The sequence below is a fragment of the Tamandua tetradactyla genome, chromosome 8, assembly GCF_023851605.1.
Source record: "Tamandua tetradactyla isolate mTamTet1 chromosome 8, mTamTet1.pri, whole genome shotgun sequence".
Lineage (NCBI taxonomy): Eukaryota > Metazoa > Chordata > Mammalia > Pilosa > Myrmecophagidae > Tamandua > Tamandua tetradactyla.
The window spans coordinates 93,275,253-93,286,095 of NC_135334.1; the positions used below are offsets into that span (position 1 = coordinate 93,275,253).

The 10,843-nt window shown below is 51.1% G+C and overlaps 1 protein-coding gene across 4 annotated transcripts in view; it reads left to right on the forward strand.

Annotated features, from left to right (window-relative positions):
* KCNC1 (potassium voltage-gated channel subfamily C member 1) overlaps positions 1-10,843 on the forward strand; it is a 49,434-nt gene that overhangs the window by 20,190 nt on the left and 18,401 nt on the right. The gene's annotated exons all lie outside the window — the stretch shown is intronic.

Here is a 10,843-nt window from a genome sequence, read left to right on the forward strand (position 1 = left end):
AGGACGGTGGAGGGCGGGGGAGCGGGGATACTTTTGGTTGAGATTTTAAATAAGGTAATCAGAACAGTCCTAATGATGGAATGAGTCAGGGGGATATCTGGGGAAGGCCAAGGAAACCATCAGTACAAAGGGCCTGGGGCGGGTGTGTGTCTAGCATGTTTGAGGAAAAGCCAGGATGGCTGGAGTGGCATGAGCAAAGGGGGCAGTGGTAAGAGAGGTACTAAGAAGAGGAGGAGGACCAGACCACATAAGGATATGGTCACTGGGAGGAGCTTGGGTATTACTCTGAGAAAAATGGGGAGCCAACACTGGGTTTTTGAGTAAAGAAAAGATACAATCTGGCTTACCTTTTAAAAGAATCATCTGGCTGCTGCTTTGAAAAATGGTCCTAGAGCACCAGGAATATTGGAAGCTGGGTGACTAGCTAAAAGGCTATTATTGTAATCTAGGGGGAAATGCTGTTGGCTTTGGCTTGGGTAGTGGTAGTGGTGGTGGTGGTGGTGGTGGTGGGAAGTGGTCAGAGTTTGCATTTATTTTGTAGGCAGAACCAACAGGATTTCCTTATGGATTAAATGTGAGATGTGAGAGACAGAGAGGCATCAAGGATGAGTCCAACGTTTTTGGCAAGAACGTCTTGAAAGGATGACTTGCTATCTCATAAGATGGAGAAGGCTACAGGGAGTTGGGGGCTGGGGTGGGAGATGGGATACAGTGCAGGTGGCAAGTTTGGTGAGTGTGAGATCATTGTTAGACATCCACATGGAGATGCCAAGGAGTTGTATACACAAGTCCTGAGTTCAGGAGTAGGGCAGAGCTGGAGATAAGGTTGTGGGAGTATGCAGTTTAATGGCATTTTAATGGGAGATATATTTAAGTCATGAAGCTGGATGCTAAGGGAGGGAATGTTGATGGAGAAGAGGAGCAAGGACAGTTAGAGGCTGGGGAGAAGAGGTTGGCAAAGGACGGTAAAAAGGAGCAGCCAGCAGGTAGGAGGACAATGAAGATACAGGGTGGTCCTGGAATAAGGAGGGACAGTGCCCAGCTGTATCAGATGTTGCTCATGGGTCAAGTTACATGTGGACTGAGAATTGCATGTTGGATTCAGTATCATGGAACCACTGGTGATTCCAGGAGCATTTGACTCATTCCGCCGCCTAGAAGGTTCTTCCTTGCACTTTGTATTTCCCTAGTTGATTCTTACCCATTCCTCAAACCTCTACCTTGTTGTCACTTGCTCCTGGAAGCCACTCTAACCCCCAAGACCTGTTAAAGTTTCATCTAATCTCTTGTGCATTCCCTTCAAAGCCCTCTTCCCTTCATATAGGTTATGCATTTGCTTGTGGGGTTGTTGGATGAACATGGGTGTCTCCCACCAGGGGCCACTGCTGTTTTTGCTCACCCTGCACCTGGTGTCCTGCCCAGGCCTGGGATGAGGTGTAGAGGGCACTGCATAAATATATGCTGGGGGAAAGAGCAGGTAGGCAGTCACCTGTGTTCCCACTTGGGCTGTGTCCACTGCCATCCCTGAGCCATCTCTATTGAGGCCATCTTTTTACCCCCTTCCCCTCCAACACACACACACGCACACACACACACACACACACACACACACACACACACGGCAGAGTCATATGGGATTCAGAGTGTGAAAATGTGTTATCAAATGTAGAGGGCTGTGCCCATTGTGGTGGTAATGGGGAGACTAATATCTTCCTCCCAAGGCTTCCTGGGCTGGATGTGAAAGACATTTGTAAATGGAAGCCATGGAATGTAGTGGTTTTGTAGCCAGACCTGGTTTCAAATCCTGCCCACCATGTCTGAGTTATGTGGGTTGTTTTCTCCCCACCTCTTAACTATGCTGAATGTCAATTTTCTTATTTGCAAAATGGAGGTAATGATACCTCCCTTAGAGAGTTTTAGAGGTTAATGAGATAATGCATGCAAAGTGCTTAGCTCCGTGCAATTGGTCATTACTTTACAGCAGAGGACAGCGAGGCTCATCCCAGCAAAATACTCTTAGATTATAAGGAGTAAAGACTGTGAGCCATTTAGCCACACACAGTGAGTGCTTAAAAAAAAAAGTCTAGGATTTAAATATTCGGATGTGAGGTGTGGCTTGAGTTACTCTGAGAGGCAGCTCAGGGTGAGTTCAGAGGCTCAGCTGCAGGTATAGTCAAGGTTGTCACAGGGAAGAAGAGGAGCAGATATGCCTGGTGATCCCAAAAGGCAGAACTGGGATTTCTTGGAGAAAGGATTGGTTTAAACAAGAAATAAATGGGCACTTCTAAGAGCTGGAGCCTCAGGAGCTCCCCATCACTGGAGGTGACCAACAGACATATCTACCTCAGGGTTACTTTACTGCAGAGGCAATTAGTGAATCTACCCTTGCAGGAGGCCTATATCATCTATATGGGGTGCCTTCCTACTCACTTCCTGGTCTGGGAGTCTTGTTCACCTATTTCTTATTCCAATCTGTGGCTTTCTCAAAAAAGGATTAAGTACATAAGCCACACCTACAATAGGACCCTTAAAGCAAAGAAAAAAATGGTATAATGAAGAGAAGAAATAATTACACCCCAAACCCAGTCAAAGGATACTTCTAGAAATTGAGAGTCAAATTTAACTGAGTTTCCTGGCGGCCAGAGCAAAAGAAGTAATGTGAAGGGTTACCTAACCAATCATTTACTAATAAAAAAGTAGACAAGTACACCAAGAGATGCAGGCTTGTCTAAACCCAGAACTATAAGAAGGATTTCTCATGTGGAATACTGGTGTTTCTATATGTCTAAAGCATTCATGGGAGAGGGTGAGAGAAGAGACCTCTCACCTGTGCTTAGTTCTCAGGTCTCTGGTCTCCAGAAGGGACTTCCGGCCACAGGAGTGAGTAAGATGTTGGCTTCTGAAGGAGTCTTGACTTATGGGACTGAAGAGGGTCCTCTGGGACAGCGTGGCCCCATTCCCTGGGGCACTGGGCCTACTGTTCCCCCAGGCTGCTGACCGAGGTAGGAACCCAGCTCGAGTGGCCAGTCCAGCTTTCAGGGGCTGCCAGCCATGTTGATCCCACTTGTGTGGTTTGCATGCACCAGCCTGGCTGCTTAGAGGGGTTTGGGGAGACAGGGAGTATAGGGCTCTGAAACAGAGTTGGACTGATCTACCACAGAGAACCTCAACCTCGGGCATGTCTCTTCATTCCCCTAAACCTCAGACTCCTCACCCGAAAAACAGTAATAAGAACAGACAGAACTGGCCCCACTGGTCTGGGGGGAGGTTTAGATAAGACAATACATGGAAAGCACTGGAAGTGGGCTCTGCGCCCTGTGGAAGACCCTATGAAGGTGGGGATATCAAGTCACCATCCCGCTGGGGAGTGTGTCGCCGCCGACTGGCTCCTGGGGACGAGGCCCTGCCTTGGGCTGTGAGGTCCAGGAAACAGGCTGTGAGGGCTGTGCCGGCAGCTCCCTCAAGGCTGGCACCTGCTCCGGGTCTGTTTGTTAGCAGGCAAGTGGTAGTAGGTGCCCAAAATTTAAGAAAAAATGAGAGGCAGTAACAAAAATGGAAAAAAATTCTGCTTTTAGCTGTTGCTGCTGCTCTCCCTCCCTCTCCCCCCCTCCTCTGTAGTTTGGAAGAAAGGAGCTGCTGCATTTGGATTTTTGTGAAGGGTGCCCTTGGCTCAGCTCCTGGAACCCCAGAATATGAAGAAACTGGCAGAGCTTCTTCCCTGCCCCAGAATTCTGCTGTGGATCTGGGGAAGCCCTCGACACCTGGCCTTTTCCTCCACTGCCCCTCAACGTCACCAGTGCTATCATTGTTCACCCCAAGAGGTTCTTGGTTCTTGCCAGCAGCCACGCAGCCAGTGGCAGAGCTGGGATTCGAGCTCAGGTCTCTGAAGCTGAGTCCAGGACTCTCTTCATTCTGCCACGCTGTCTGCCTCCCGGCACCTGATGTCGCCTTAAGCTGATGTGGTTCCTTGTGTACTGCCTGGCACTTGGGTCTCATGTGGGCTCCTGGATTCCAAATACCAGGATGGGATGGTGGCATCACAGCCATCTGAGGCATGCATTAAAGGAAAATTTCTGGTCCTACTTATAACTGTTGAAGCCAAATCTCTGCGTGTAGGACCGGGGAATCTGCATTTGTATCTCCACTCACCCTGCCCATCACCCTCACAGCCATTCTTCCCATCACACAATCCTCTGCCTGCTCCTGCCTCCTGTTCCCCAAAAATTCCTTGAGGGAGGGATCCTTACTCCCCACTATCCTTTCTACCCTCCCAGGTCACTCCTAAGCCCCCTGGCATCTGAGTTTGGCCCCCACCTTGTTCTCCCAGTAGTTAAATCCGGAGGCATCTCCTCTGGTCCTGTCTCACTGGATGTCTGAGTAGAGGACCAGGTCTGGCCCTCGCAGGACAGACTTGGGTCACTGTGCCCAGGACATGCTGCTCAGCCAGGCCTATGCAGAAGGACACGCTTGGCCTCCCTTGAATCACTGGGGTGAGCACAGGGATGGGGTAGCTCTGCAGGACGGTGGGGCTGTTTTGTGGTGCAGGGGCATGTCTGCCTCACAAGAACCTCACAACTCAGGGATTCCCTTTCCATGACTGCAAGATTCTAGGCATCCCCAAGTCTGAGTTGCTCTGACTCCCAATTGGACCAGGGGCGGATCTGGACAGGTGTGCCTGTCAGAGGTCGGAGATTTGGGGTGGGACTGAAGCAATATTGGCATTTGAACCCCTTCATACTTTCTGTGTATAATTTCATTTAAGCATCACAAAACCCTTGGAGGCAGGGGGTGTCATCCTCCCCACACACATACACTGCTAAGGGAGTAAAGACTCAGAAAGAGTCAGAGATTTGTCCAGGGTCAACCTGCGGAGCCAGGCTGAAAGCCCAGGTTGGTCGGCTTTAACATCCTGCCGTTCCGGCTCCAGCCGCCGCCTCCCGGGTAAGAAGGACTCGAGCTCCTTTTGACCTGAGATCTAAAAGACAGGCGGGACCTGGAGAGCAACGAGGCCTGGGAGGGCATTCTAAGGGTGAGAGCCGGGGACAGGCTCAGAGGGTGATGGCAGTCCCAGCCTAAAGCACAGTCCTGAGGTTTCAGGAGAACTTGTTTCTCATCTCTGCCCTGTCCTGAGAGCTCTGGGACCTTGGACAGTTCCCACTCCCTTGCGGTGCCTCCATTTCCCCATTCCTACCACAAGGAGTGACTTTTGTACCGAAAGCCTCTGAAGGATTCTCTTGTGACCTTGAATGGCCACGTTTCCACAACCAAGGTAAAATCGATTTAAGACTATGACATTAGTTCAATAATAGCATTTGGAGGATATGGAAAGATGCTATTTTTAAACTTGCATATACTTTATGACATATTCTAATTTCCAAAATATGAAAAAAAAAGGTGAGCCTCTTAGAATGAAAGCAGCACGGGCACCTCTGCCACCTCAGGATTTGCCAGAGCAGCTGTTGAGGGAGGGGCTGAGTTTCTGGATATGACTTAGGTCTAGGGGTCATGAGAAGGAATTCGGTGAGGTGGGGTGCTGCGTCTCTGTTTAGGAGTCTGAGCTCCCTGAGGGCCAGTGTGCTGCCTTTTCTAGCCCTGCCTAACTAACCCCAGGTTAAGGGGGTTGGAGCAGTGGGGAGGAGCGGCTCTGGGCTGGGCCCGGGAATAGCCCTACCTCCCCAGAGCCCCGCGCTCGGCTGCCTCAGAGTCTCTTTCCCCACTCCCGACCTGTCTAGTCTCTTTCTCTCAATCAGGGACAATGCTGGGGAAAGAGTCAGCCCCCCAGGTCAGTCTCAACTCAGAGAACATTGTGTCCAGAGTCCCCAGCCACCCCTCATTTCCTGGGAGATGGCCGAGCCTGCACACAGACACCACACCCCATACATGCACGCACATACACACTTCTCCCTACATGAATTGCCTATACTGCACACAGCCACCATTTACAGAAGCCTTGTGCACATGCCTAGAGTTATGTCACATAAACAAATGACACCCCACCATGTCCACCCTTATTCTACATTTACAGACTTCCACCTCCCCAGCATGCAGACTTTCCAGACGTGCACACACACAGCCATGTTGTCTGCACACACGCACACACACGCATGCTCCCAGCCTCGGAGTACCACCTTGGGGAGCATCTCCCACCCACTTCTCCCTGAGCTCGGGGCCAAGTGGGAAGGATTAGCTGGGAGTTGGGACCCAGAGTGAGTGCTCAGGGGTCAGGCTTCTTGAGGTTGGTGTGGAAATAATAATTGATGGATGAAAAAAAGGACTGGACTCCCAACAGCGCTCCCGTCCGCTTGCCCTCACGTGCAGCCCTCAGCCAGCCCAGCACGCCGTGGGCATGCCCAGCCTAAGGGAATCCAGACGAGTCTAATTCAGTTTCCAAACCCAGCTCAACTGGCAATTTATTTAGGCCAATTGGCTGTCCCGTCTGCTCTGCATCACTGACTCCGCATGGACTAACTCAAACGCTGCACACCCCCGCTGGGCAAATTTAATTAGGCAGAAAAACTGACCTGAAGCCTCTGGGGGCCTGGGGTCTGGCCATCAGCCAGGGCTCCCCTAATTAGCCATCATATGCCCCCACCGTTTGCATCCATGCCCTATCTCAGAATCCTTGCTGAAGGCTTCAAAATCAACCCTCACTTTACCAATAACAGAACCCAGGCCCAGAGAGGGAAGGTGACTTGCCAAGGTCACATAGCACATGAGCGGGTAGCTAAACCAGAAGAACATTGGCCTCTGTGCCTTGCTACAATCATCGCCTTGTTCCTGAAATGCCAGACTGCAAGAACAGAACCCATGGCGAACCTCTGCACATTCTGAAACGCAAGCACAGTTTTCTGAAGATGACTGTAGTACAAATAATTTATAAATGAAAGTCATAGCACATATTGGTCATTTTAATAGATAGTAAATTGCTTTTCTGATTGATGGTTTTAGGGGTAGGGTTATGGTAAAAATAACTGGGTGATTTATAAAACATCTTCTTAAGTCAACAGCTCATTAGTAGGTTTGTCTGACTTTACAGCCAAGAGTCTCACCACCCTGGTTACCATAGGAATGGGATGCCTCACACGGTTGCCATGGATACCACTTTCTAGAACACAATTGGTGGGTCTCTCACGGTTTGTGATTTGGTTCTGAAAAAAAAAGAAAAAAACCAGAAACTACCAGGTTGAGCTTATGCCGCATTTTCAGGATACCTTACCCTGCATTGTGTTGAAATATCACAGGGTGGCTACCGAGGTGGCCAGGCTGGGTGACAATTGCCTCTCCGCTCCCCAACAAAGTTCTCTTTGTGTCCTCAGTCTGCCCCCTGGTAGGGGCTGGCCTCAGCTGGCCTGGATTCTGAGTGTGGTGGGGCCCAGCTGCAGGGCTGGGGTGGAGAAAAGAGACATGGTCTGGCAGGTGATGGGAAGTCTGGGAGCCCGTGAAAGATGGGCAGATCCAGAAGCTGCCACCATCTGAGCAGGCAGGCAGCCTGCGCGTCACGGAAGGCTGAGGAGGGAGAGGTGGAGCAGGCTGGGGCATTCTTTGGCAGTGGCACACACTGACTCAGTGACCCCACAGAGTTTGGGGGACACAGGGCTGTATGGGGAGCTGCTGGGGCAGAGGAGGGGACCATGGGGATGGACAGTGCCTTGGGTCTGTGTGCATTCACAGTGGACACGCCATGTGGTAGCACTGCTGCAGCACCCGTGTGCTCTGAGTGAATGTACACGCATGGGTACTGTTGGTGTTCAGGGTAGGGGGTGTGGTCCGTGGCTCAGCACCTGGGTGTTTATGCTTGGTGTGCACTGATGTGTTTCATCAAGCTCTTCCTGGGCTCCTTTGTTCTGTACACGTGTGTGTAGGGACACTCTTGTGGTTGTGTGTCCCTGTGCACAGTGGTTGTCCTTAGGTAGTGGTTAGTAGTTGTGTCTGTGATCTGTGGATTACTGTTCCGTGTCCTCCAGGTGACTGGGGATTGGGGAGACAGCACCACAGTTCCTGCCCTTGCCTGAGGCTCACATATCCCTGGGGGAGACCATCCCTGCTGATCCCTGCGAGGGTCAGCAGATCCCAGGAGCTCCTAATCCCAGCCTGCCTTCTCTGAGCTGGTGAGGAGGTGGGCCAGGTGAGGATGCAGGCCAGACCACCCAAGTCTGCTGCCAGCCTTGACTCCCTGAGCAAGGTGGGGCAGCTTCCCTGCCTCTGGGTCTAGGCATCCTTGCCCCCCTCTCCCTCACAGCCAGCCCTTAGGGAGTCTGGGCTGTGGGTGCCAGGCTCCGAGATCTAACTCTCTGGATAGATTAGGGCATCAGATACCCTATGGGAAGAGTTTTTACCCCAAGAGCTTTGGTGACTCTGGTGGTTAGAAAGAGGTTGGGTCTTGGAGCTAGATAAACTTCAGCCTAAGTCTCAGTTCCTTGATAGTTTTAAGACCTTGTCTTAGTCTCCCCCTCTTGGCACAATAGGGACAACCACCTCTCTCACCAAGTTCATTAACAGCACATGGTAGGTCCTCAGACTTAGCAGCTTCTTCCCTTCTCTTTCCTGCACTCAGCTAGCTCTGGAGGATGAGCAGAAAGGAGCTGGGTGCAAACCCTTGCTTTGGCTGACCTCGTGCTAGTCTCTAGACTAGCCCGGCCACCTTCCTCCACCGTCCTCCTAAGGGTCCCCCTGCAGCAGAGGCTGGGAAAGACAGTGTCCAGGGTGCCTAGGAAGGGCAGGAGACCTGGCGTCTACCCCTCCTGGCTCTTCCTGGGAAAGACGTCTTAGTGTCTGGCTCTAAGCCTGGTTTCTGCTGCTCATCCACTATCCCCCACTCCTTGGGGGACTGGAGAGAGAAAAATATCTGGGCAGGCTGTCCACTGGTCCCCTGAGTACCAAGATTTTTTCCAGCCTAATCTTATAAGGATATTACCCAAGGCAGACCTACCCTCTTTCTGGGCCTCAGTTTCCCTATCAATACCTACACTGTGAAAGGGGCATGTGAGATGAAATCTTGGAGAGCCTGTGAGGGCATCTTGGAGTTAGGAGGCTCTTTAGTGCCCTGTCTGCACTATTCCAATGAGTCTCCCCAGGCATTAAAGAGCCAGAGCTGGAGACAGGCCCGCTGCCTCCCTGGAGGTGAATTAAGAGACTCCTTAGGGAGTCCTTCCCATTTGCTGCTTCCTAAGGACCACAGCTGCCAAGAGGAGCCTCACCTGGAGAAGGAGTCCCAGGGGAAGAGCAACCTAGTGGGGCCCTGAAGAATGAAACAGATTTTGTCAGACAGAGATGGGCAGGAATACTCTCTAGTAGAGGGAACAGCCTATGCCAAGGCACAGAGATGAGGGAGAGAAATGTGATTAGAAATGGCAAAGAGGGCATGTGGGGTTCATGTAGGGAGAGGACACTGAGAAGTCAAAGGACGTCAGGACTTTGAGAGCCCCATGTGGCAGGTTGAGGAGCTTGGGATTTTCTCTATGGGTAGCATGGTCAGGTGTCACGGGCAGAGCTGGGATTCCATTGGATACTTCTCTCTTAGCTGCGTGGAGCGTGAGCTGTTAGCTGAAGCTGGGGCCTAGAAACCTGATGGCTTTGATGGTTGTAGTGCCTTTGATGAGAAAAGAGCCACATAAGAGCAGAGGGGACAGAGAAGAATGGATGTGGGAGAGTTTTGGGAAGGGGATGGTGGATGCGGCGGTGAGGTGGGAAGGTGCCTCCTGTCTCCCGCAGTTGGCCAGGAGGTGGACCCCAGGGGCACACTGGGCTCTGCCTCCTGGAACCCCTCAGATGTTCACAGTGTCTAGACTGTGGGTACCAGGCTCCAAAATGGGGTTTTCCAGACACCCAGTAGGTGGGGCTGTTTTTGGTTTTGTTTTTGTTTTGTGAGCTCTAAGAGCTTTAGCAACTCTGGTGATACAAAGATTTTGGACTTTGGAGTTAAATGCAAATGCATCAGAGGTGGTGACCTTTTCCAGTTGATTTCAGTTTGCTTTCCTGGTACCACCTCTGTCATGTCCCAGGGCAGAACTCTCTGGACCTGAAAGGAGCACTATTTCTGGAGTCAGAAGACCTGGTTTGAAGTCTCTACTCTGCCTCTAATAAGCAGAGTAAGGGGGTAATTGACAAATCACCCCCACCCTTTACTTAATTCATAAGGTTGGGGATGAAGGCAGCTCGTGTTTTCAGTCCACTGTTCGTACTTTTCTCTGTATATGTCCTTCACCCTCAGCTAAGCAGGGAGCACCCTGAGGGCTGGGCCAGGGTCTTATTCAACTCTGTGCTAGCATAGCCTGGGGCCTGGCAAGGAATTAAAGGAAGAAAGAATGAATGACTGATGGGAGGAAGGAAATATGGACAGGAGGAAGGGAAGGAGAGCGAGTGGGGAGAAGGAAGAAAGAAAAGTAGGTAGGATGGAGGGAAAGAAGAATGAATGGATGATGGATGAATGGAAGAGAGAGAGGGAGGGAGGAAGGAACAAAGAAATAAAGAAGGGTAGGAGAAAGGGAAGGAGAGTAGATAGAAGGAAGGGAAGATGAGTGAATGGACAGATGGTTGAATGTATGGATGGATGGATGGATGGAAGGAAGTAAGGAAGGGTAGCTGGATGGAAGAGAAAAGAAAGGAGAGAGGAAAGAAGGAAAGGAGGATGAGAGGAAGAAAGGGAGGGAAGGAATGAAGGTGTCACCTATTCCAGACTGTAGCCCCGGGCTGTCTCCAGGGATGATCTTGGGCTGACTTGGTCAGGCAGGGAGAAGGGAGCAGCAGAAACAAGTAGGCAAGAATGACTCTGGACAAGGCCTGACTAGCTGGGCTTCCATCTGCACAGGGCAGTGGACGCTGCAGTTGCCTCCCCAGGCAATTA